The sequence below is a fragment of the Ylistrum balloti genome, unplaced genomic scaffold, assembly GCF_031769215.1.
Source record: "Ylistrum balloti isolate Yb309-2 unplaced genomic scaffold, AGI_CSIRO_Ybal_v1 Utg370602, whole genome shotgun sequence".
In the NCBI taxonomy this organism is placed as follows: Eukaryota; Metazoa; Mollusca; class Bivalvia; order Pectinida; family Pectinidae; genus Ylistrum; species Ylistrum balloti.
Window position 1 is genome coordinate 216423 of NW_026782372.1, and position 22928 is coordinate 239350.

At 32.2% G+C, this 22928-nt stretch overlaps 1 protein-coding gene across 1 annotated transcript in view; it reads left to right on the plus strand.

Moving 5' to 3' along the window:
• The window catches only part of LOC132556915 (unconventional myosin-Va-like), a 94640-nt gene that overhangs the window by 52674 nt on the left and 19038 nt on the right, over nucleotides 1–22928 (plus strand). The gene's annotated exons all lie outside the window — the stretch shown is intronic.

The window sequence follows — 22928 nt, forward strand, 5'->3', positions numbered from 1 at the left end:
TGTTTTGTAGTCAGATTCTGAAACTTTGGCCGAGAATTGTGCTATTAGATTTGATGACTGTTTTGTTGAAGATTATACTTTATAGAGAGGAAAGGTCAGTTCATGATTGTATTTGTGTCCTTTGTATGTGTATAGAGAATGAAACCCAGAGTGATATTCATGGGAATTTAACCCAAGGTTACCATCGGGATGTGGTGTGGTTATTTTCAGTTTAGATAAACTGTAATTAATATCTCTCTCTCTCTTTATTTCTTTCCCTCATTCTCCCTCTCTCTCTCTTTAATTTCTGTCCCTTTCTTTCCCAGTCTTTTTTTTTCCCTGTTTCTCACTTTCCCTCCCTCTCACACGCTTTTGTACTGAGCCATGCCGTCTTTTAAAAGACTTACGTAGTGTGAATGTTTTGTAGAAAAGGCTTGATAGAAGTTTTAAAAAATAGGGCCCAATCCCTTTGCAGAATTCAGAATGAGATCATTGCCATATGCCAAAAAATGCAATTTTATTTAGGATTGAAGTTCCTTTGTGCTGAATTACTTAGTTGTAAATCAGTGGTGCAAATCAGTGTTATTGTGTTTAACAACAGGAAATTAAACTACTAAATCAGAAAATGTACCCAGTGTTTATCTTAACTTGGGGTGTACAAGCTTCTGTTAACTTTTGTTTGATTAAAAACTCAAACTTATACCTTAATCAGAGATTTATGAATGCCCTTAGGGAGTCACCATTGCTCCTTTTCAAGGACCAGGGATTATAAATAGTACAAAAGGAATTGAACTGTGGAATACAGGAATTAAGGGTCAAAGGTCATGTCCCTTAAATGAACAGGATGTAACAGTGTGTTATGATACCAGATACATGGTTGAAGCTTATTCCAGCATTTTTTAGATTATTTGAGAAAAAGAAATCTCAGGTTTGAGAAAATGATTTTGGTTTTCATTGATTTTGTGTTTATTTTTCTGTATTTGAGACTTCCTGAATCACATATATGTATATCCTCATCCAGAGAACCACAAATATCACTTTATACAAAAAAAACTGTCAAGTCATTTCATCCAGGGAAATAGTCTGTCACATTAGGAAATAGGGACTAAAACTATCACCGGGGAAATAGTCACTTAATCCATCACTCTTGGAGGTAAATAGTCACCAAAACTCTCACATTGGGTTATAGTCACCAAAACTGTCACATTGTGTAATAGTCACCAAAACTGTCACATTGGGTTATAGTCAGCAAAACTGTCACATTGGGTTATAGTCACTTAAACCATTATGCTTGTGTATATAGCACAAAGTAGGTGGGTCATGATACATCTTTATGAGAAGGTAAATTTTAGCTATAAACAGTTGTTATCACAATAAATAGGAGAGTGTTCATGACCCTGTGATTTGTGTAATGGACCAGACATAGAATTGTTATATATCTGTAACATTCCCCAGGCTTGTGATCAATAAATCCGCATGACAGATCTGGGTTCACTTGTTTACAGCCTTGTTGTTAACTTAATGTGAGTAATAGCAAATCTTTCTTCTCGGTTGAAAATCTTCAAAAGAAAATTTTTACGGAGTAATGCTATGAATAACTCAAATGACATAATTTGAAAAAGAATTATTCGAATATATGTAAATGAATAAGTTTCCAAAATGGTTTAAAAATCTTGATGTAATTTCATAGTATGATTTTGTTAATCTAACAAATCTTTCAACAAAAGGGTTAGAGATGTATAGATATGTACTGGGGATCATCACCTGATCATGTCTAATTCTGAAATCACTGAGGCGTGTGTCGTCAGATAAACAATGATGAAGCACTGACCATCAATTAAGTGTACTGTATATAAGTATATACTGAATACTCTCTTTCTTATCAAAATTTCCCGACACACAGATATAAATAAATAAACTTCATTTTACAACAATTGCAATACAAGTTATTTCAACTTATACTAATTACTCTTGTTGGCCCGGAGTGAACGAGGTGTCATGTTGTGGGAGGAAAATGGAGTATCTAGAGAAACCCATGTGGTCGGGTAGGTGACCCCATACCTTTTCACATCCGTTCTGGGAATCGAATCCCGGACTGCTAGGTCCTGAAAACCTCTATATATAGATTATAGAGATATACATTTAATCGCTTAAATTTTGTATATACTTTGCTTCGCAAACTCATCTTTGCAGACATATTCATAATACATTATTTTGTGAATGTTGAGACAAAAGCTCTATTCTATGTACCCTTTGTAAAGGTGTAGACATTTTAATCAAGATGATTGGAAAATTCCCATATCTGCAACTGATGGCTTCAAATGGCCGCCGTTTTGATTATGAAAATCATGTGACTATACCTGAAAAGTGATTTAGTCGTGTGATACATGTTGTGTCCATACTGAATTCAAATAATGGAGTACAGGCCAGTACGTAGACAAAAGAAACAAATGTGACCATTCCACATGCTTTTATGTTGGAAGAATGAAGTGAGTTGTTTTCAGGGTAAATTGACAGGACTGCTATAGGGCAGTGTTTAATGCTTTACAACATGTATCACATGACTAAATCACTTTTCAGGTATAGTCACATGACTCTCATAATCAAAATGGCGGCCATTTGAAGCCATCAGTCTAAGTGATTAGGACTTTGGCAGTTTTCCTTTTGTTTATTTTGTAATTTAATGAAGTAGATGTTTAGCATGTTATTGTCAATATTTTCAGCATCTTTCCAAAAGTAGCGTAGGGATTTACAATTTTATCTGTTGTGGTACATGTGCTGAAACACCGACCTAGATCTAAACATTTTAATGGGGCCATTTTATGAAGTTCTGCAGTCAGCAATATGGGGATGTTGATAGAAATATATGTCAAGCAGATTTGTCTGTGATTTCATTTGTTTATGATGAACTAAGGTTTGTATATCATGTTATAATTGTGTCAGTGATTGAAATTGGGAAATCAATCCTATGAATAAGATGTTAGCTTTGGGCACTTGAATGTCAGACAGTTGGTTAAGGAATCAATCTGGGTAGACCACAGCGGGCCAGTACTTAATAGAGATGAGGGGGGCTACACACTCTCTCACATCTATGACCAAGTGTTCAACAAGCATAGCTGAATTGACTACAGTACATTGTTACCATCTGGTGTATTTTTTGGTCTGTCATCTGTTTACCATCACGTCACACTATTTTTGACATTAGTGTACATAGGATTATAGTGCAGCCGAAAAAAATTGTCGATTCCACACCATCACGTCACACTGATTTTGATCTTAGAGTTCTTAGAATTATGTTGCAACCGAAAAGTTGGTCATTTGTCTGATGAAGGTGACTGTAGTCATCGAAATGTCACACTCTGATCTTCTAGTGGTTGTGTTATAAGAACTTCTATTCTATTGATATTACCAACCTGAAGAAAATGTTCCAAAATACTTGTATGATATTATCAAATCTACTTTAAAGTGGTTTGTTATTGTTAATGTAATGGTTGAAGAATGAAAAGTTTGTGGGCGATATACAGGTGGATTTTACTGATTGTAAATCAGTGTTTAATATGTTCCCTAAATACACAATTATTGCTTGTTACTGTGCCACCCACCTGTTCCCACCATCATAATATATTCACCCATAGCTATTAAGAGTTTAATTGACCATGATGTTGCTCTGAATCATGTTGAAGCTTTTAACCATGTACAACAAAAGAATGTTTGAATTAAATTCATTGGAAAACTTGAAATATGAAATGAACAAGAAAGTGTCAATTTCTGAATTTATTCTTGTGGTTTTTAATTTATTATTATTTTTTCTCTCTGCTCAACTTTCTGCTCAAGGCACAGAGCTTGATAAAAAAAAAATGTCATGTGACATATCATGTGATTTTTCTCAAGGACATAATTATTAGGTATTATATGTGTTGTGTTTTTTTATGGTAATTTCTGTTATCATCTCAAACGGAATAAAAATTATGCAAATTGTAATGTGTATGATGATCAGGATTATGCTAATTTCAATAGATTCAAAAGCTGTATATCCTGTGGGAAGAATGATGCAGGTGGATTGTGTCCAAAATTATATCAGTTCTGTCAACTGCAGGATATTTGGAATACGAATGATTATTCGTTTTAACCTTAATGCGAAATAAGATACATTTACTGTGGTATGTTTCTCGATGTATTAGGATAATAAAATAGAGTAAACAGGGAAATAAACTTAAAATGTCTCTTTGTACAAATTTCAAAACTCTAATTTTAAAAAATTATATTGGTGACTAAGCAACAGAAATGTTTTATAGCTGGTAATGAATCATAATGGATAGGACTTTTCAAGCTTGTTGAGCAGGTTTTCAAGGTTGTTTAAGTCTCCAGAGTTGATTTTATACCAAACACAGGAAAACAGTAAGAGTTAAAATTTCTTTCGAGATAATTAAAAGAAAAAGTAAAACTTTCAAGTGTTTTGGGTTCAAAGTACCTGTTGTTTTGACATTTGGTGACAAAATGGAGGAAATTTATAAATTTAATTTCATTCTTGTTTAATCATTCTTAAAGACATGAATTAAAAAAATGAATTTATTAATTTGAATGTAAAACTAATCTTTGGTTTAACTATTGATTTTTCATTACATTTTTTATCAAAGATAAAGAAATGAGTACGTTTGTTTCTTTTTCATGTAAATTCTTGACCTGGGATATTTTGAACAAAAAGGGGCTAAAGACATAACCACAGATTAGTGACAAGTATGGCTTAGAGTTTCTAACGAAGCAATATTTCATTTGATCTACTGATATTTTAAGGCAGAGGATGAAGAGTGTTCAGATAATATAATCCTCTTTGGATTCTTATCAGAAATATGACAACTGCAAATGAGAGAAACTGATGTTGTTGTAATACTTTTCTGTCTAGAAAGGTTGGAATGTTGTATTAAGAAAATTTCTCCTGCCAAATAATCCCTTCATATGGTTTTAATGTTATCAAGGATTTGACAACAATCAGTGCTATGTATATCATCTGATACTGTAAAGGTTGTTATTGTTAGCGAGCTTTATTTTAGATGTTGTCAAGGAGTAGACAATACCATAAATTGTAGGTTTCTTGAAAATATGAGAAATTTATAGAAATTTTCTTTATTGTGGATTTTGTGAAAGATATGCATGTTTTGCTTGATGGTTTGGCAAATACTGAGAAATAAAACCAGAGAAAATAGAGATAAAATTACATGATTGGTAAATTCCATCACTTGTAACTTATCCAGGCCAAATCCATCAAAATATGTTCAGCCCAAACTAATGTCAGTTACAATTAGGAAAGTATATAGTATTTATTTTTGTTAAAATTTTTACTTTTTTTAGTGCAGTTCTGTTCATATTCTCTGTATTTACTCATGTAACTCTGATAATAACCCATTGCATAGTATAAACCTACCAGTAGAATTTTAAACCAATGCATGGTAATATGCCCACCATCTGATTTTGAGTTGATATTAACACCTGACCCACCCACCCATTTTGGGTTGTTACAGAAAAATCAATGTAATTTTTTTCAACTGAAAAGAATTATAATTTGGAAAAATAGACGAGTTGATAATTCATCTAGATTAACCTAAAAATATTTAGATAAACAAATAAGAAAATATATTTTTAGTATTTGTAGACTAAATACAGTTTTTTTTTATGTACAAAACACAAAAACCTGTCATATTTGACACATCTATTTGCATATTTTTCTAAACAGATATCATACTTTTCAGTATTTAGTGTGACAAATCCATTAACACCCGTTTGTGAAATGGTAACTTTTTCAACAGTTTATTTTCCAGAAAAGAAATCATTGTTGATAATTGAGGGTATTGAGGTGTGACAATTTCGCCTGTATGTCTGGTGATGTCTTACCTGTGTCACCGGTTACCTGTTCAGGATTTCTCGTTATCTCACCTGATAGGAATTTCCTCTCAAATTTGAATTTAAACTGTTGGTAGATCTACACAAAAGCGTGAGTGTGGGGTTGCGGGTAGTGCGGTTGTGCTTGTGCCGTAATGATGGGTTAGGATTCGTAACGATATACTGACGAACCTCGCCTTGGTGTTGTGTTACCGTAATTTGTTGACACAGTTGATGGAAGGTACATCCTGAAGGATTAACGCAAGGATTTACGCCAGTGACACACAGCAGTTAAAATGTAAAGACTCTGGCAAAACAAAAAAGATATATATTTTTCTACGTGTGCTGTGAAGTTGTATTGTAATATACAATAGGATCTGCCCACGGATATAACGCAGAAGTTATCTGGAGACATAAAGAAATGTCAGCCATGATATCGTTTACACAGGAAGATCAACACTGTAGCATGTGAAGCTTCAAGGATGATACAAATATTTGTTGTAATCAGTTCATTCTTAAATGAACTGAATTTTAGTTCAGAAACAATGTTTGAGGATGAAATGATGAGACTTCAGTGATTTATCATTTGTATAAGGTGTGTCGATCATGGATAATGAGCGGAAATAATACTTATAGGAACTTCTAAAAGTCTGGTAGGTATATATACATATATTTATCAATTCAATCCACATGTTTAGGTAGTGAATGTAATATTTTTACATATAATCACTGGTGTAATATACCCTGGAGCAATTTTCATTGGCTGAATCAATCAGAAACTAATTGTCATATCATGATAATGTTACGTCATGAATGACAAATTGCAAAACAGAAAGTTTTGATTTTGTCCTCCACATTTTTACATTGAAATTTTACTTTTCTGTTTAAGTAATAACATGTATCTTAATTCATAATCATTTCATTGGATATTTCATGAAACCTATCTCAAAGATTTTAATTTTTGCTAGCCAATTTTCGCAAAATTGAAAACTTTTTAAGACTTGTTTCATAAAATTGGATGCGAAATGAGAACCCATATGAGATACTATATATATTTATGTATATGGTAGATATAATGTTGAAACCATATATTAACACACATTAATAACTTGTGAATGTTCATCACATGAGATATGGTGATAACTACCTCACCAAATATATAAAAGATCGTCAATGATTTGAGAAAAACTTAATTTTTTTTAAAGAAAATTTCGATTTAAAACATTAATACTGTAAGATAGTTATTTAATATTGCCATTGAATTTTTATTGTGTGATGACTGTGTGGTACAGGGGATTATCTCCCTTGTTGACAAAAGATCGGAAATCAGTCAAATCTCTTTGGTATAGCCATTTAATTGGGTTTGAGGTTAACAAATGGGGGCGGGGAGGGGGGCTGGGGGGACAAGTTATTTTATCACTGATGTTAAGTACTCTCATAGATTTTTTTTTGCATCTGTTGTCATGGTGATATTAAAAAGGCTTTTCCAACTCCAAGATATAATTATCTGATTCTGAAACAAATCAGAACTCTTTGTTGTTGGAGATACAACAAAGAGACATTTTACCTTAATTAAGTTAAAATCTTGAAAATGTCAACACATGATAAACACTCACTGCCAATGTTTTTATACAATATGACACCACTGTAGTGGTAGTTATTAACACTCTCGCCCGTCACCTATGGGACAAGGTTACATTTTCTCAGAATTAAGATGGTAACTGCTGGATTGAAAGCTTGCAGATGTCCAAGTACTGTACACATGTACTCTGGATTCTGCCTAATATAGTAAGTCTCATTGGGAAGTTCTACGTGTGCCAACAATGTGAGAAATTAATTGAAAAGAGATAAAATTCCTTTTTATTTGTTGTAACATACAGGTTAAAGACATTACAAAGACCTAGCTGTCACAATGTGAAATATTAGAGATCAACAATTTTGCTCTCTTTTAGTAACTGACAGGGGGTTTAAATTAACGCTTTAGTTGTACAAAAACTTGGTATTTGTTTTTCAACAAAGCACATTACACACTGAAAAAGAAATTTAACTAAGTGTAACACTTAAGTTAATACAAGGAAAAGTTAAAGGGCTTAATGTGTCATGGTGGTAAGACAGATTTGATTACCAGGTGAAAGTGTCTTTAAATATTTACACAATTCGTCAAAAAAAATAAAACTTTAGAAATTCTTTGATTTCAAGTGTGATTTGATATCCAATTTCATTTTTGAATAAATCTTATTCTAGTTTTTCTTCAAAGCAAGAATTTTAGCACAAATTTGCAATATTGCCTCAGGTAAAAAAAATTCAAATGTAGAGTCATAGCCATGAAATTGGAATCTATTTCAGAATTTGAAATACATTTATATTTTTGGTGGTGCCCATTGCTTGAATCAATTTTCATTGTTGCTATGAAATATTGAGCAGGTTTTATCAAATTTGATACAAATACTGTATGCCTAAAATTTATTGACCCTTAGTCTATTTCATTCATATAAACATGAATGCCACTGAAATGACTGCTTCATGGATGTCATACTTGCAGAGATATTATTTCATGAAGTCGCAGGGCTTTTCTGTAAATATTTTAGATCAGTCCTATTTGTGACTTACATGGTAGTAGAATATTGACATTCTCAGTCGAAAGTGCTCATCAGCCCTTGTAAACACATTATATATTAAATTAAGCCATGTGGAAGAAATGTGAACTCAAATTCAAGGTCATTTCACAGAAACTGAGATGGCTTTACAGATTGACCACAGGTTCATAACAGATTCCATAACGATAAAAGTATGACCTGAAATTTTAGGGGATTTTCAAAATTATCTTCAGATATGATATTTTTGCTGTTTATTGACATATTTCCACCAAGATCTTGTTCTAGAAACACTGCCTGTGGTGGGTTCATAGGTCATACATCTTAGTTTAATCATCCTTTGTCCCATAATATCTGTAATGGACTGATCCATATCAAATAATTGGAATAGGCTATTGATAATTATAGGGTTGAGATGATGACAATGCAATAAGTTCCATTGCTTTCTCCCTCTGAATAGGCATTCATATGACCAATAATGACATTTGAACATTAAGTGTGTGGACCCTTTGTTGGCTCCCACAAGGACTGCCCAGTCAATGGGGGTTGACCAAGACTGGGAACATTTGGGAGGTCAAAGGTCGTCAAGAAAGGTCACAGTACAAATATGTATGGTTCACTTGAAAGGCTTTTCCTTATTCTGAACAACATTTAAATTGAAAATTAAGTTGAATAAACACAAATTAGATTGTGATATTCATTTTTAAATTGTTTCTGTTTTTTTAATAATCAAATATTTTAACATTTTGACACTGTTAATTTGATATGTAGTTCAATAGGCACAAATGAAATGGTTAGATATATTTTGTTTTTTTTATTTCCATAATTGGTCATTTATTTGATAGCTGTAGTAGAACGTGTATTTTCTTTGACAAGACTTCTGCCATTTTCTGGTTTTAATTATCTGTAAGTTTTCTTGGAATGTAAAATATAAGCCCATTCATAAAAACCCAAGAAAAAAATTCCATAGACCTTGACATTTCACAATTTAATTGATAAAAGTCAAAATCCTATCCAACAAAATCAGCTATTTTAGACATATTTTTCTTATGTACATCGCAAGTTTCTTTTCAGATTTAATAAAAACCTGAAGACTGATTTATCATTTATAACTGTGATTAATATTCTTCTAATTAAACCTGTTTAATTAGTGATTGATGGTATTTTCAGAAATTTATGACCAGTTTGTGAATTCTTCTACTTAGAAATAACTTAGAGACAAGTGTATATATCTCACACTCGAAGCAATACAAAGGATTAGCATTTAATATTGTGTAGTGATGTTAAGCTGACAATGCTTTCTGGTGTCTGGAGGTATGTATCCAGGTATGTGGTATACACAGGCACTACAATGTAACTCACCTGTTCAGGTGTTTCTCGCCTAAGAGAACCGGTAGCAGATTACAGGTAAAACACATGGGGTTTGCTTAGTAATATATCTACAGGTATGTGACTTCAGTCTGGATCATAACACGGACAGTGACTAAAAACTGTGCTGGACAGTTTCATGATCAAGTTTCATAAATTTCTAATTTGGATTTCATAACTTACCTGGATTTTTTTACCTGGATTTTTAACGAGAAAACACGGAAATGGTGAGTGTGACCTACTTAGTATACAACAACTATATTTCTTTGTGTCACAAGCCATGTGGAGTATGGAAATATCAAGAAAATTTGAGAATGTTGTGTTCAGTGATTTACCTGGATTAACGAGATATAAGACAGATATACAGGTACACCATGTGGAAAAAAACAATTTTCAATAGATATGTATATATCATACTTCTAAATAATATATATTGTCTGCCCCTGTCTGTGTATATATGGTGTTCAGTGACCTTGTACATTACTGTTCAATGTATATATTCTCATCCTCAAATTCTCCCAACAGGAAGAACATAATGTTTTCTTAACTGAATATTTGAAATAATATATGACTTCAAATATGTATGTATTATTGTATAAATTCTACACCTTTTCTATAGCAAGTCTGACTATTTACAATGTATTGACAGGAATTCTTCCTGCCTCAAAGAATTGAAATTTTCATTCTTCCTTAAAGGTGTGCCTCTGTAAATTTCATAAGCATAACTCCTGATTTCCTGTTCAAGTGGGTTCATAATTATGTAACTTAAGATCAGTAAATGAGATTGGCATTATAAGCAGAGACTACTGCACTATGATATAAATTGATACCTGGAGAGAGGAGGTCGGGAGTTGGTATCCAAATTTCCTGTTTGAGGTTCAGGTTTCAAGTATAAATGGGTAAAAATAAACAAAATATGAAATGGCAGTGTATACATATATACATATATATACAGATGGACGGTAGGAGAGAGAGTGAGAGAACATTTTAAATTTAAATTGATAAAATCCAATGTAGGAATGTTGAACAAACCAATTAATCATTAATAATAACATCCCCTACTCCCACACACAACAAAGTTTGGGGAAGGGGTGGTATACTAGAATTAGGCTGTCTGTTGGTCTGTCTTTGAGGCAACAATGTATAGGCTTCTCCTCTTGAACTAATAAATTGATTTCAGTGATACTTGCTGGCTATAATCCTTATATATCGTAGATGTGCGTAACCTATCAGGTTAAGCTACCTCCCTTTTTTTTTAAGAAAGTTATGCCCCTTTGGGAACTATGTCGGATTGTGGGGTATGATATGAGTTGGCCCTTTGGATGACTGTTCTAGTGAAGTCTTTTAATTAAGTGTTGTTAATTAAGTTAGTTAATTGATAAAGACCAAACATATTTATATGGAATCTTCACAGTTAAATGATACAAACATCTTGAAGTCAAAATTCTTATTCCACAGATATATAAACTCATGGCTATAAATAGAAATTTGAATCAAGATCGAAAGACCCAGAATATCTTCTTTAAACTATCTGTATCACAACTGGTATTTAATTAGGACAATAGAGTGTCACAGCTGATTAAGGAAATTGATATTACTTAGGTTTTAAGGTCTGAAAGGATTATAGATAAATGATATATCTGGATTTGATACGAGGTGAGATTTTACAGGATTTTGAAGGATTTTGTGGCAATAGGAAAGGAGATAAAAAACAGCTTATCTTTTTAGGGTTTCTTGGGGCAACCATAGTAGACTTTGACTTTGTTTTTGATAGAGAAAAAAAAAGTTTTGACAGATCAAGTCACAATGTAAGAAATATCCATATTGACTCTGTCTTGGGATTTATCATTTCACAGATTGTTCTAGTCATCCCAGCTGTATAGAGAGGTACCTGCATCACAAGGTATAGGAATTCAGTGTGAGACTCTGTCGTTGAGGAAATGTTATATTGCTGTTGGAAACAATTTCAGTCCTGGCTATATAAAAGTGTTGCCATACCTAAATATTTAGCTTCCTAAAGTATACCCAGAGGGGCTTTAAAACCATTCCTACCCAAAGCGCGATGGTGGGCTGACAAATACAAATATAGCATTGATTTCTAATTTCGAACTGCAATATATATGTATGGGCATCATTACACAATAAAGACAGTGGTTTTATTTTTCCCGATAGAACTTTAATAGCCATTTCTAAGGTATTGTATCCTGACTGAAGCAATGCTTGTAGAATCTGTTGTATATACTTAGTTTAGCAATGTTGATTATAAACACTCCTACTTAAATTGCGACATACAAACTCCTTCAGATTTTCAAATATTTTGAGCTAACATTGAGAGCTTGAGGTTTGGTTCAGGAAAGATATGCTTCAAAACATTTTTTTTTTAATTTTACTTTTTGTTAAATACATCTGCATTGATATTTTGAAGAAAAAAATAAGAAAAAAAAATTGAAGATATATTTTCCAATATTTATGAAAAGCATCAGTGATTTGAACAGTTTTATGAAGTTAAAAGTTACCCTAACCAGTTTCTTGTCATTTTTGTCTTTGGCTTTCAAAAACTTTGGCATAATTACTCCAATATTGCCAGAACTGTAAACCATTGTACTGATACTTTTGAGTTCTGTTGGTATGTATCAGAAGAAGAAGACATGCATATGGGAAAAGTTTTCAAAATGTATGATATTTAAGGGATGTAATCCAAAATTTGGTGGAGTGCGGGAAGGTCCTGAAACACAATAAAACCAAATTGGAATTTGGAATGCATGGTTCTGCTTTCCTGCATATCACCCACAAGTGCTGGAGAAGGGTTTGAATTTTTCTCCTTGAATTCTGGAGCTAAATTTTGATGTGTTTTAGAGTTCAGATTTCTAGAAAGGCTGGAGTTTTAGGTATGTTAGTTTCTGGTTTTTATAATGTGCTGGACCACAGCTGGAATAATGAGTAAGGACAGGAAGTTATTAGCATTGTAATAGACGGAAACCCACGCAGACATACCTCACTCATGTTTATGTATAAACATCTATTAATAGATCTGTGTTAATATATTCAAAGATTTTATCCTATTTCAAAAACTCAAGTCTTCACTTCACAGGTAAATTTTGTATGGATATATTTTTTCTGTCCTAAAAAAAAAAGGTCACATATATCCTTAAGGATACATGTATTACAAATAATCGTGACTTTGAAGATGATCAGGTCTTGGGTTAACATCGTGCTCTGTTCATACCTGTTGTCTAATACATACCTGTCCTATGCATGACTTAACAAGATGCTGGTTTCAAATCTGTATGTTACATACTTGTCTTGTCGACAGGTAAGTTGACCGAATATGTGTCTATGTATAGAATTTTAATAATGTTTTTATGTCATTCATCTGTTGGGAGTTTGAAGGATAAAAAAATTGTTAGATTTACATAATGTACGATTTATAATGTGCCTTGATTAATGAGAAAATCCTGACAGTACAAGTCTTTTTTTATAGAAATCTATAATCTTGTGTTGATACAGCTTAACACTGATATCATTGATCAAGTAATTCTAAGAAATGAAACTTTATAAGGACATTTACATTCTAAAAATTTTGATTTTCTGTCAATGTAATTGGCTGTATATCTTGTGTACTTCTCAACAACAGTTTTGGCACTTTCTCCTGATTCATATCTTGACCTTGTAAGCCTGTTGTCATCATGATATAACTGTGTTTTCATTCTGTGATATTTCAGTGAGATGGCACTATACCATGATAGGGGAGGGGGGTTGGGTTAAATCTGTAGCCAATGGGAAGCCCTAGACACTTAGAATCCCTAAAAACTATGTTTATATATCATTGTCATCGTCCAATCAGGATTAAGTTTTAAAATACAAACCAGTCTTCAAAAGCTGAAAATAAGTTATTATATAGATTATAGATAATAAGTTGAATGCTTACATTCTTTATTTTTGTAGTACAATCTCAATTTGTTCACATTACCTACAATATTCCTATGCTTTTGGCAGTTTATATGCTGGTAATACACAACTGGCTTAAAGAAACACTGTGACAATGCATACTATTGTATAATTATAGATACACATCAGTGATATATTTAGAATTGTCTAAATGTAAATCTCTGAATTGTTTTGGTGACTAAACGTCTCTTTTCAGAAAAACAAACTTACGTCATGTTTATGTTGGGTGTTTATGACGTTATAACTGCCACAAAAGAATTGTCTACAAAATCTCAAGATCTTACGATAAAATTTGTCTTTTGGGGACATTATACCATCAGCTTGTCTGTAGAACAGATTTCTTTACCAGGGATTAGTTCGAAGGTTGAACAAGAAAATAAACACACTTCTAACCCTGAAGAAAACGACTAAAGTTCTAAATTTTATTCTAATTGATATGATTAGTTATTTTTTTTAATTTCTTAAAACTGGGGTTTTGATGTAAGTTTATTTGATTTTAAAAGGACATTTTTTGTAACTTTGTTTTTTTTAATTTGATCTATTTTAAAAAGCAGACATTGAATTTTTAAAGCAAGGAGAAAAAGGAATTTATATAATGTTGACAAGTGTTTTGGATTGAGATAGTAGTGAATTGACAATTGATTGAATATAATGTGCCAGTGTGTCTGCTTGCAAATCCGACTGGAAGATAAATTTCGTGTGACCATTAGGCCTTCAGGTCTGATAATAATTTGTTCTGATATTTGGTCTTAATAATATAATGTATATTTACATTAATCTGTGTTTATTAAATTAAGTTTTGAAAAGATTTAATGAAAAGAATGTCACAGATGTCACGAATCACAGTAAACATGCAGAATATTGCATTCACAGACTCGAAAGGTCAGGGATTAATCTTCCTGGCAATGTCATAAGTATTGAATTTATCATAATGTGATTGTGACAGGTAAAATAGCTGAATGAATTTTAAAAATCATATGGAGACCGAAATATTTCGCATTGTAAGATTTATTTTTTAATTTTTTTTTTTTTTTAGTTTTTTTCTTTTTAGCTTGCTCTTAAAAAGGATCTTTTGATAAATATGTTTGAAGGTGCAATGATATCTGTGAGTGTAAGGGTCTCGTTATCTCTTAAATAAATATAAACACAGGTATGCACATTTGAACAGATAAATTTAGTTCAGTTGGTGTGTTATTTTGTTTTTGTGATGTTCTTGATAACAAGAAAGATATTACATGATAATAAATGAAAATATATTCTAGGTTCTTAAATGTCCGCCACAATGGAGAATATGATTCAGGAAGAAATGTTTTAACATAAATTTCTTCAGATCTTTTGTTGTGTTCTAAGTACCTGTATTATATCTCTGATCATAGATAAGTTCAGTCATATGATATGTTTATACACAAAGTGTCTGAGGGTTTTAGATAAATAAAGACTTTTTGATAGATATAATGGGAAATTTTTGGGAAAAAATGATAAATGTTGAATAGAATTTTCTAAAGATTTTCAGAAAAAAAAAGTTTTCATCATATTCAGTCAGTCCAGCACAATAAAGTATTTCATATCTGGAATGTTAAAAAATAAAAAAAAATCTCCAGTTTCAAGAGTTAACATAGTTCCAAATTGTTGATTTTGCATGGGTTGATTTCAACCAAATTAGAAATGTATTCAACCAAATTAGAAATGTATTCAACCAAATTAGAAATTTTCAACCAAATTAGAAATGTATTCAACCAAATTAGAAATGTATTCAACCAAATTAGAAATGAATTCAACCAAATAAGATATGTATATCTAAGTCATCAAAATATAACTTTGTGCATTGAAAATTAATATACAAAGCACATTAATAGTTAGTAAGCATAAGTAATATGTGCTAACAATAAAAGTCAAAGATTATGTTTTAATCGATCGTATACGCACACAACACTTTTTGACACTTCAGTAATATGTCTGTGATTATGAAAGCTAGGGATTATAAAGTTAATCACTACAGGCATGTGTATCAGTCATAGTCACCAATATTCTTAAGTATTGAATGTTAGATATCATATGGGGTTTATTAAGATTTGTAATATCCTAATCGCCTATACTGCTAATCATGGATTTAGACTATTTCATGTGACCGTGATTGCTGCCTTCAATAGTGCACTGAACTCTACTAATTAGCGAACCAATCAGAAACAGTTGTCAGAAATTGACATCAGTCTTGAAAAATTGACGTCAGAAACTGACGTCTGATCTTTATGGTGACAGAAATCAACATCACACAGAAATTGACACATTTGAGATCAGTATTAATTTAGTATTATTTCATGTACTCTTAACTAATTAGCTCATGATTATCAAAATAGATTTCAAATGTCCTTGCTTTTTTTTGCTTGGATTTTTTATCAAAGGTTATATGATCTCCAGTTGTAATGTTTTTTTTGGTCAATTGGTTCAAAAAAAAGGTCAAAGAAACGAACCGAAATAATTTTTCTTTGGATTTGACAGTTTTCATTTATAAATATTTCTGGGATAATCATGGCTAGGTGAAATGAGATTTAGAAGATTAAAGAGATGTGAAGAATTTGTTTTCCTTCAATCTTCACACTTGTCATTTTATTCGTAAGGAAGACATATCTGTAGACAACAATTTGTATAATCAAATTTTTTAATTTTCTATGTTAAGATCTTGATATGCAAAGTGAAGTGGTAAAATTGTTTAAGCATTTGACTGTAAACTCATCTGGAAGAAACCCTGGAGCTACAGTGTTTGTTTTTGTTTTGTTGGTAATTGAAAATTGATTCATTTAAAGCTGCAGGAATAGAGATTATGTGTGTTCAACTGTAATTTAATGCTTCTGGATCAGTGTGAAATGCAAAAATATCTTACATGAATTTTATATTTTGTTCACACATGCATGAAGGCCAATATTATGTTGTTAAAACCTGTCCTTTTAACCTTGAGAAATACAATTCTGTAACACATTATTTCTGTTACTTAGTCACAGTTTTGTAAACAAATAAATATTCTTGAGTACAGGGTAATTTGGAAGGTAGTTGTTTGATGTAAATACAATTTTGTTGCGTGGAAAATATCAATTGTACAGCACGAGATTAAATTGAGATAATTAACTTAAGATAGAATTCAGAAAAGGAATTTTACTTGCCTAAAATTGTTACAATTTAATTTAACAGGCTTGATGGTCCAACATAACAGCTTTTCAGTCTTCCTAAATTTCACTGAAGCTGTAAGAAATAGCCAGATAAATGAGCTGAAATTACCTAAGATTGATTTACACCAAAGAAAAGAAAAATATCACATCATGTATGCACGGGATTCAAAGATATTTTCTACAGGAGGAGAAAAAAGTTTCAACTGAAAAATACATATAGCAGTATCCTGTTTAAGACTTAAGAAAATGCAGACCTTGTGCCAGGGATGGTTTGAGCATAAAAGTTTTGCATTTTGCTCATAAATGTTATATTGTATTATATAACAGACATGTGCAGCTTGTGTTTTGGCTAATTTTCATCTCCCTAAAGCTTTGATGTTAAATTACAATGAGTTGCTACTGCCTTGTAGCAATCCCAACGGGCAACATACCTGGTATACTACAGGTAGATCAAGGAGCCCCTGGGAACTAGACATTGTAAATATGATCATAGCTTGTTTTGAGGTTTTTATGGTAAATTGTTCATGTAATAATCTTGGGTTGACCGATCAAAACTGGACATCTTTATCTCTATGTTACATGTTGATGTATATATACAGGTAAGTATTGCAGATAAAAGCTATGTTGACATGGAACACAGCCATAATGTCCTGCTAATGGCTAATTAACATGATAGTAGATTTACCTGTACAAGTACATGTGGAATGTTTCACAACTCTTCACCTTGTTTGATAAGCCATATCTTTCTTGGGTATTGTTAGCTTGAGAACAAAAAATATGAAAAGTGGAAATTTTTGTGATTATTCTTTCAGTTTTATCTATCTACATGCAAATTTAAAAATATACAGATTATTTAGATTTGAAAATTATAAGCAAACAACAATTTATACGTTTTGAAAAATTGTTGAAACGTTTTATCTTTTTAAAATTTTGCTAATGATATGCTACTTTAAGCTTACAAATTGGCTTTATAGTTAAAGGAATTTTTTTTTTCTAACTATTTCAAAAGTTACTGCGATGCTTAGTGGTCCTTAGCTTGAAAACTGTCTGGAAGTGACAGCAGTCCTTAACTTGTATTTTGCATTGAAATATCCAACCTATATTACAGCTATTTTCAGCAGATTTTATTTCAAATATAATTGAAAAAATAAGCAAGGTTATGTTGAAATTTATTTCTTAAACTGCAGTTTTGTGCATTTCATTCTGAAGAAAAAGTAATAGAATAGATTTGTTTTATTGTTGGGTAAATTCAATACATTTAAAACTTCAGTATAAGATTCTTGAAGGTTATTCAGCATTAATACTGATATTCATGTTGATATGTTGGATTCATGTGTTATATTATAATCACAATCAAATCACGACCTGTTTGTAAAGGTATTCCAGTACTTTGTCTACCTGTAACGAAGTATAACCAGGTAGATTTTAATGACAGGTAAGCCATTTATCAAACAACACTAGATTCTTAATTAAATTCTGCAGGATTTCAAATTCATTAAAAAAAATTCAACTGAAGAGAAGTTCAAGGAATTAAGATTCAAGATTACAGTGTCTGCTCTTAAAACAAAAAGGTTGTCACTAGTGTTGAAATTTGATACCTGGATTAAATAGTTTTATCGCATAAAGAAGGCAGGTAATGTTGACTACTGTTGGCACTCAATCTTTGAATTTTGTTTGGGTTTTGGAAACAAATTATACTAAATCTGTCTGATCTGTCGTAATCTAGTCCTGTTGACTGGCCTATTTCACTGTCGGTATATTGTGTTTCTTTAATACCCACGATTGTTACCTGTCCAATATATTTACACTTGAACCTGTTACCTGTCTGAAGTGTCTTATAACAGATTCCGTTGACCACTACCTCGACTTACCAATCTTAAGTGTGTTTGGTATATACAAACATTTCTTGTTAAGTTGTGTATATATTTTTGTATTTATTGGCAATCTAGTTCAATCAGCAGTTTGGTTGGAAAGTGACACACTATGAAGAGGGAAGTATACACAATAATATTTGAGTTTGGTTCAAAAGAATGACTTATATATACTTGTATACATAGTATTAAATGGACCTTGAAGTTGTAATTGTCAAACAGGTGTGAAAATCACAGGTAGATTGCCTTAAATTAAACTCTCTACAATTGTCTTCACTTCATCCAATGGTTAGATTTTATGGAAGTAATTTTTTGTGCCAAATATTTTCTGTAAAAGTCTGAATGAGTCCTGGTTGGCAGCTATGCTGAGAACATTTAATCATAAGTCTCCTTTTTCAGTTGCAAAGCAAAACCTGTTTAAACTAGATAATCCTCTTTTCCGAAATTGATGACTATTGATTAAAATATCTCAGTTAATTACTCCTTACCTGAGGCATAAATCTCAAGTGCTTGTCATAATTACAGGTAATTAGCTGTAAATAGACATCCTAATGCATGTCTCACATGTTAATTTACCTGTGCACGCCTTTGATGCTACAGGTGAGAGGTCAACTTATATAATTGCTCTGTTAGGTCTACTCAGGTGTTAATTAAGGTCAATATTTACACCTGTATGATATTGACACAGGAGTTAATTTCCTTGTCACCCGTAGGTCAGGAGTACATGTACATACATAGTGTACCTGTGTGTTAAGGTTATGTGTACAATATCTCACCTGTTGGTGTAAACCAAAACATCAGTCAGTGGAAGAATTTCTATCTATGTGAGGACAACCATTAAGGTTATTGGTTTAATGCTGATGTTTTGCTGTCTTACAGACTTGGGTAAGTCTATACATGTACACAAGTATTGGTTTATTTCACAAGTTTCTCGTAAAATTTTATGTCAAGTTTCAATTCAAAGAAGTTGGTGAGCCATATTTATTATTTTAAATGTGTTAAGATTTTAGATAAGGTGTTCAATTTTCACCAATCAGCAAATTTAATAAAGATCTTATTGAGACATGCACAGTTGTTGTCTGAATGTCTAAGCTTGCTTAGATGATGTGCAGAAACCATACACTGAGATGAAAGGCCTTTCACTGAGATGAAATGATTTTGTGTACAGCAGATAATTTTACACATTTTATTGGCATTTCAATAAGTCTTTGTAACTGTAGTATCGTTTATAAAGAGGTGGGTGTGTATGCCAGAAATTGATGTCATAGATGTGTCCTACTCTCGTGTAGGAAATCCTTGGATATTCACTGTTTGGGTAATTTTGATATTTCGCCAAACATGGTTGTACGTACATACATACTTACTATAAATATATAGTGGGAAGTAATGAGAAATTAACCCTGCTTCTGGTGGGGTTTGAACTAAGGACTTTAGGTTTCCAGCCGATGACTGAACTCTCTCCTTTTACACTGGTTCAACCCTGATTAGACACCAACACTGGTTCAATATCTCCAAGAAAGCATCCCAGTCTCTTATAGTTTTACCCTTGGAGTGGTTAAAGGTGACAATGAGTAATGAAATATACCCTGACTTGCCCTGTGGGGTTCAAATTAGTGGCTTTTTTGTCTTAGATTATTCTCTATTACTTAATCAAAGTGAAAATCCAACAAGCCAATGCTAGTTAAGGGACCAGAGTCGATTTCTAGTTCTAAATTTTTGTTTCCATGATATGAATTTTTAAATGCTAATTGATCACTTCTTATTAAAAAAGTAAAATCCTTAAAACGTGTCACGATCATTAGTTGGGATGATGTCCATTTATACAGCTATGTATATTGGATCATGAGATAAAACCACAATCTGATTTTTATGATAAATGATGCACCACATTGTAAATGTTGCTATTAAGTTATAGTCTGGCACCCTGGGCTTATTGTGAGCCCAGGGTGCCAGACTATAACTTTTGATTTGTAGTCAGAGAAAGAAAGGAGGAGGAGAGGGAGGGCATGTTTCTACAGAATGCATATCAATATATGTAGGTGGGCTTATTACCAGACATTGACATATTGCAAGGAATCAAATCATTAATTTGTTTCAAATTGATAGTGCTTTTTCCAAACTGATGGTCAGGTGTATTTATTCGGTTAAAAATGACCACTCATTTTTGACAGGATGATGTACTATAATGGATTTAAAAATTTATATCAGAAGAAAAAAATTGGTATCAACTCTCTCTTATTCAGGTAACATTGATTCTACAAAAATCTATATGTGGTTAGGGACTGATGTTCTACCCTGCAGTGTACGTCCAGATATGTTGATATCTCTGATCACAGAACACAGTTTAGTTACAATACAATTCGTTATACGTCTCAGTGATATCAGTTTTGCGCCAGACTGATTTTATGACAGTTCAGAAACGATCAGGTATTTTATTGTCCTTAATACCTTTATACTAAAGCTGTGTCAAGATTTGTTAGCATTGCCTACTAGTATTTCAAATCAAAATTTGTTATTAAAATTTTTTTTATTTTTTTTTTTAAATATTAAATATGTTTCTGATTTTCAGTTTTTAAGTGGGCGTTTGGATTGCCAGGTCATTGCTATTTGGAAATGTTATATCAAATTAATGAATTTTTAGAAAAATTGATATTTTTTGTTATTTACACTACAAATAAGATTTTTCATGGACAAAAGTAAACGTTGAGCATGAGAAATGCCAAACTAACTCATTAAATGTCTGCAAGTAAGATAGTATTGTGATATAGGAATAACATGGAGATATGTTAATATGCTAGAAAATTTAGAAAAATTGTAAATCATAAAAATTCGTTCAGAAAACACAACCTGGGGAAAAAGAGCAATAAAATTCATTAAGCACACTAGGTATTTTTTGATCGACAAATTCCACCAGTCATGTGTTAGAAAAATTTCTGAGCTTTTATCACTTCGGTACGTGTGCCATGGACACTCCAGGTATTTTCTCCACATGTTGCTGATAAACTTTTAATTCCTCCTGCCAAGGTTCTTACAGATCTGTGGACAGGACCTTTAATTGATTGCAATACAGTTCCAGTAGTCTGATTAACATGTACTTGTAGTATTTCTTAATCTGCCTGGGTAAAGTCGGTTATCAGAAAAAATACTACTCAGTAATTGCAGTGTGAGGTTATCTATACTTTTATATCCTAAATACTACATTGGACTTAAAACAAATATTTGTTATGTGTTGTCTATACATGATCATATATGGGTTTCAATTTGATATGCGTCAAGTAACTTTTAAATGAAATGGGTCTAAGAATAGATCACTTTAGCAAAAATATGTCAAGCTAAAGTGAAAAATTTGTGAAAATTTCCATAAATCCCATATCACATAGAAACAAATTTCAGGTTTTACTTATTATTGAGGTAAATTGTAGAAATGGACAATAATAGATCATTTTTAAAGTTAGTAATAAATCTTCATTAAATTGTAAACCATGGAATTGTGATCTTTCTATTACTTTTAAAATTTTTTACATTTTGATGAAAATTGATTTCACAATGTTTTTCTGTCTGATTTACAGATTGTGAACTGGAATCTTCTTTGGGCTCAAGTCTTTTGAAAAATCCACACTTAAAAGAAAAACAGAAAAACAAATTGGATTTACCCTTGTATCTTTTCAACATTTTCAAAACGCCAAAGACTGCAGAGAAAGTGCCCTAGAACTACTTCCAACTTTTCCTATGAAGGAAATAAGAGTTCCCCCAGCCGAAGGATTAATGGTTAGGACAAGGGGAGATAACTCTGTTTACGATGAAGGCGGGGACGATATCGAAGAAACGAACAGATATTTTTCGTTGAACCATCTTGATTTATTGAAGACGTCTCCTACACACATCGATTACACGATGGGAGGGACTGTTACTTCAGAATACAACGAAAACAATAAAGACTTTATTCACATAGATACGAGGACCGAGTACAGTTCAGACAACGGTCCGAAGTCTCCGGAGAGTTTAGACAGTGGCGTCATTCTGAATGATAGAGCTGATTTTGATGCAAAATGGCCACCGGATGGAAAAGAAAAGAGCCAACATTGTTCACCTAATGGAAAGGTCAAAGATCACGAGACGAAAGGATC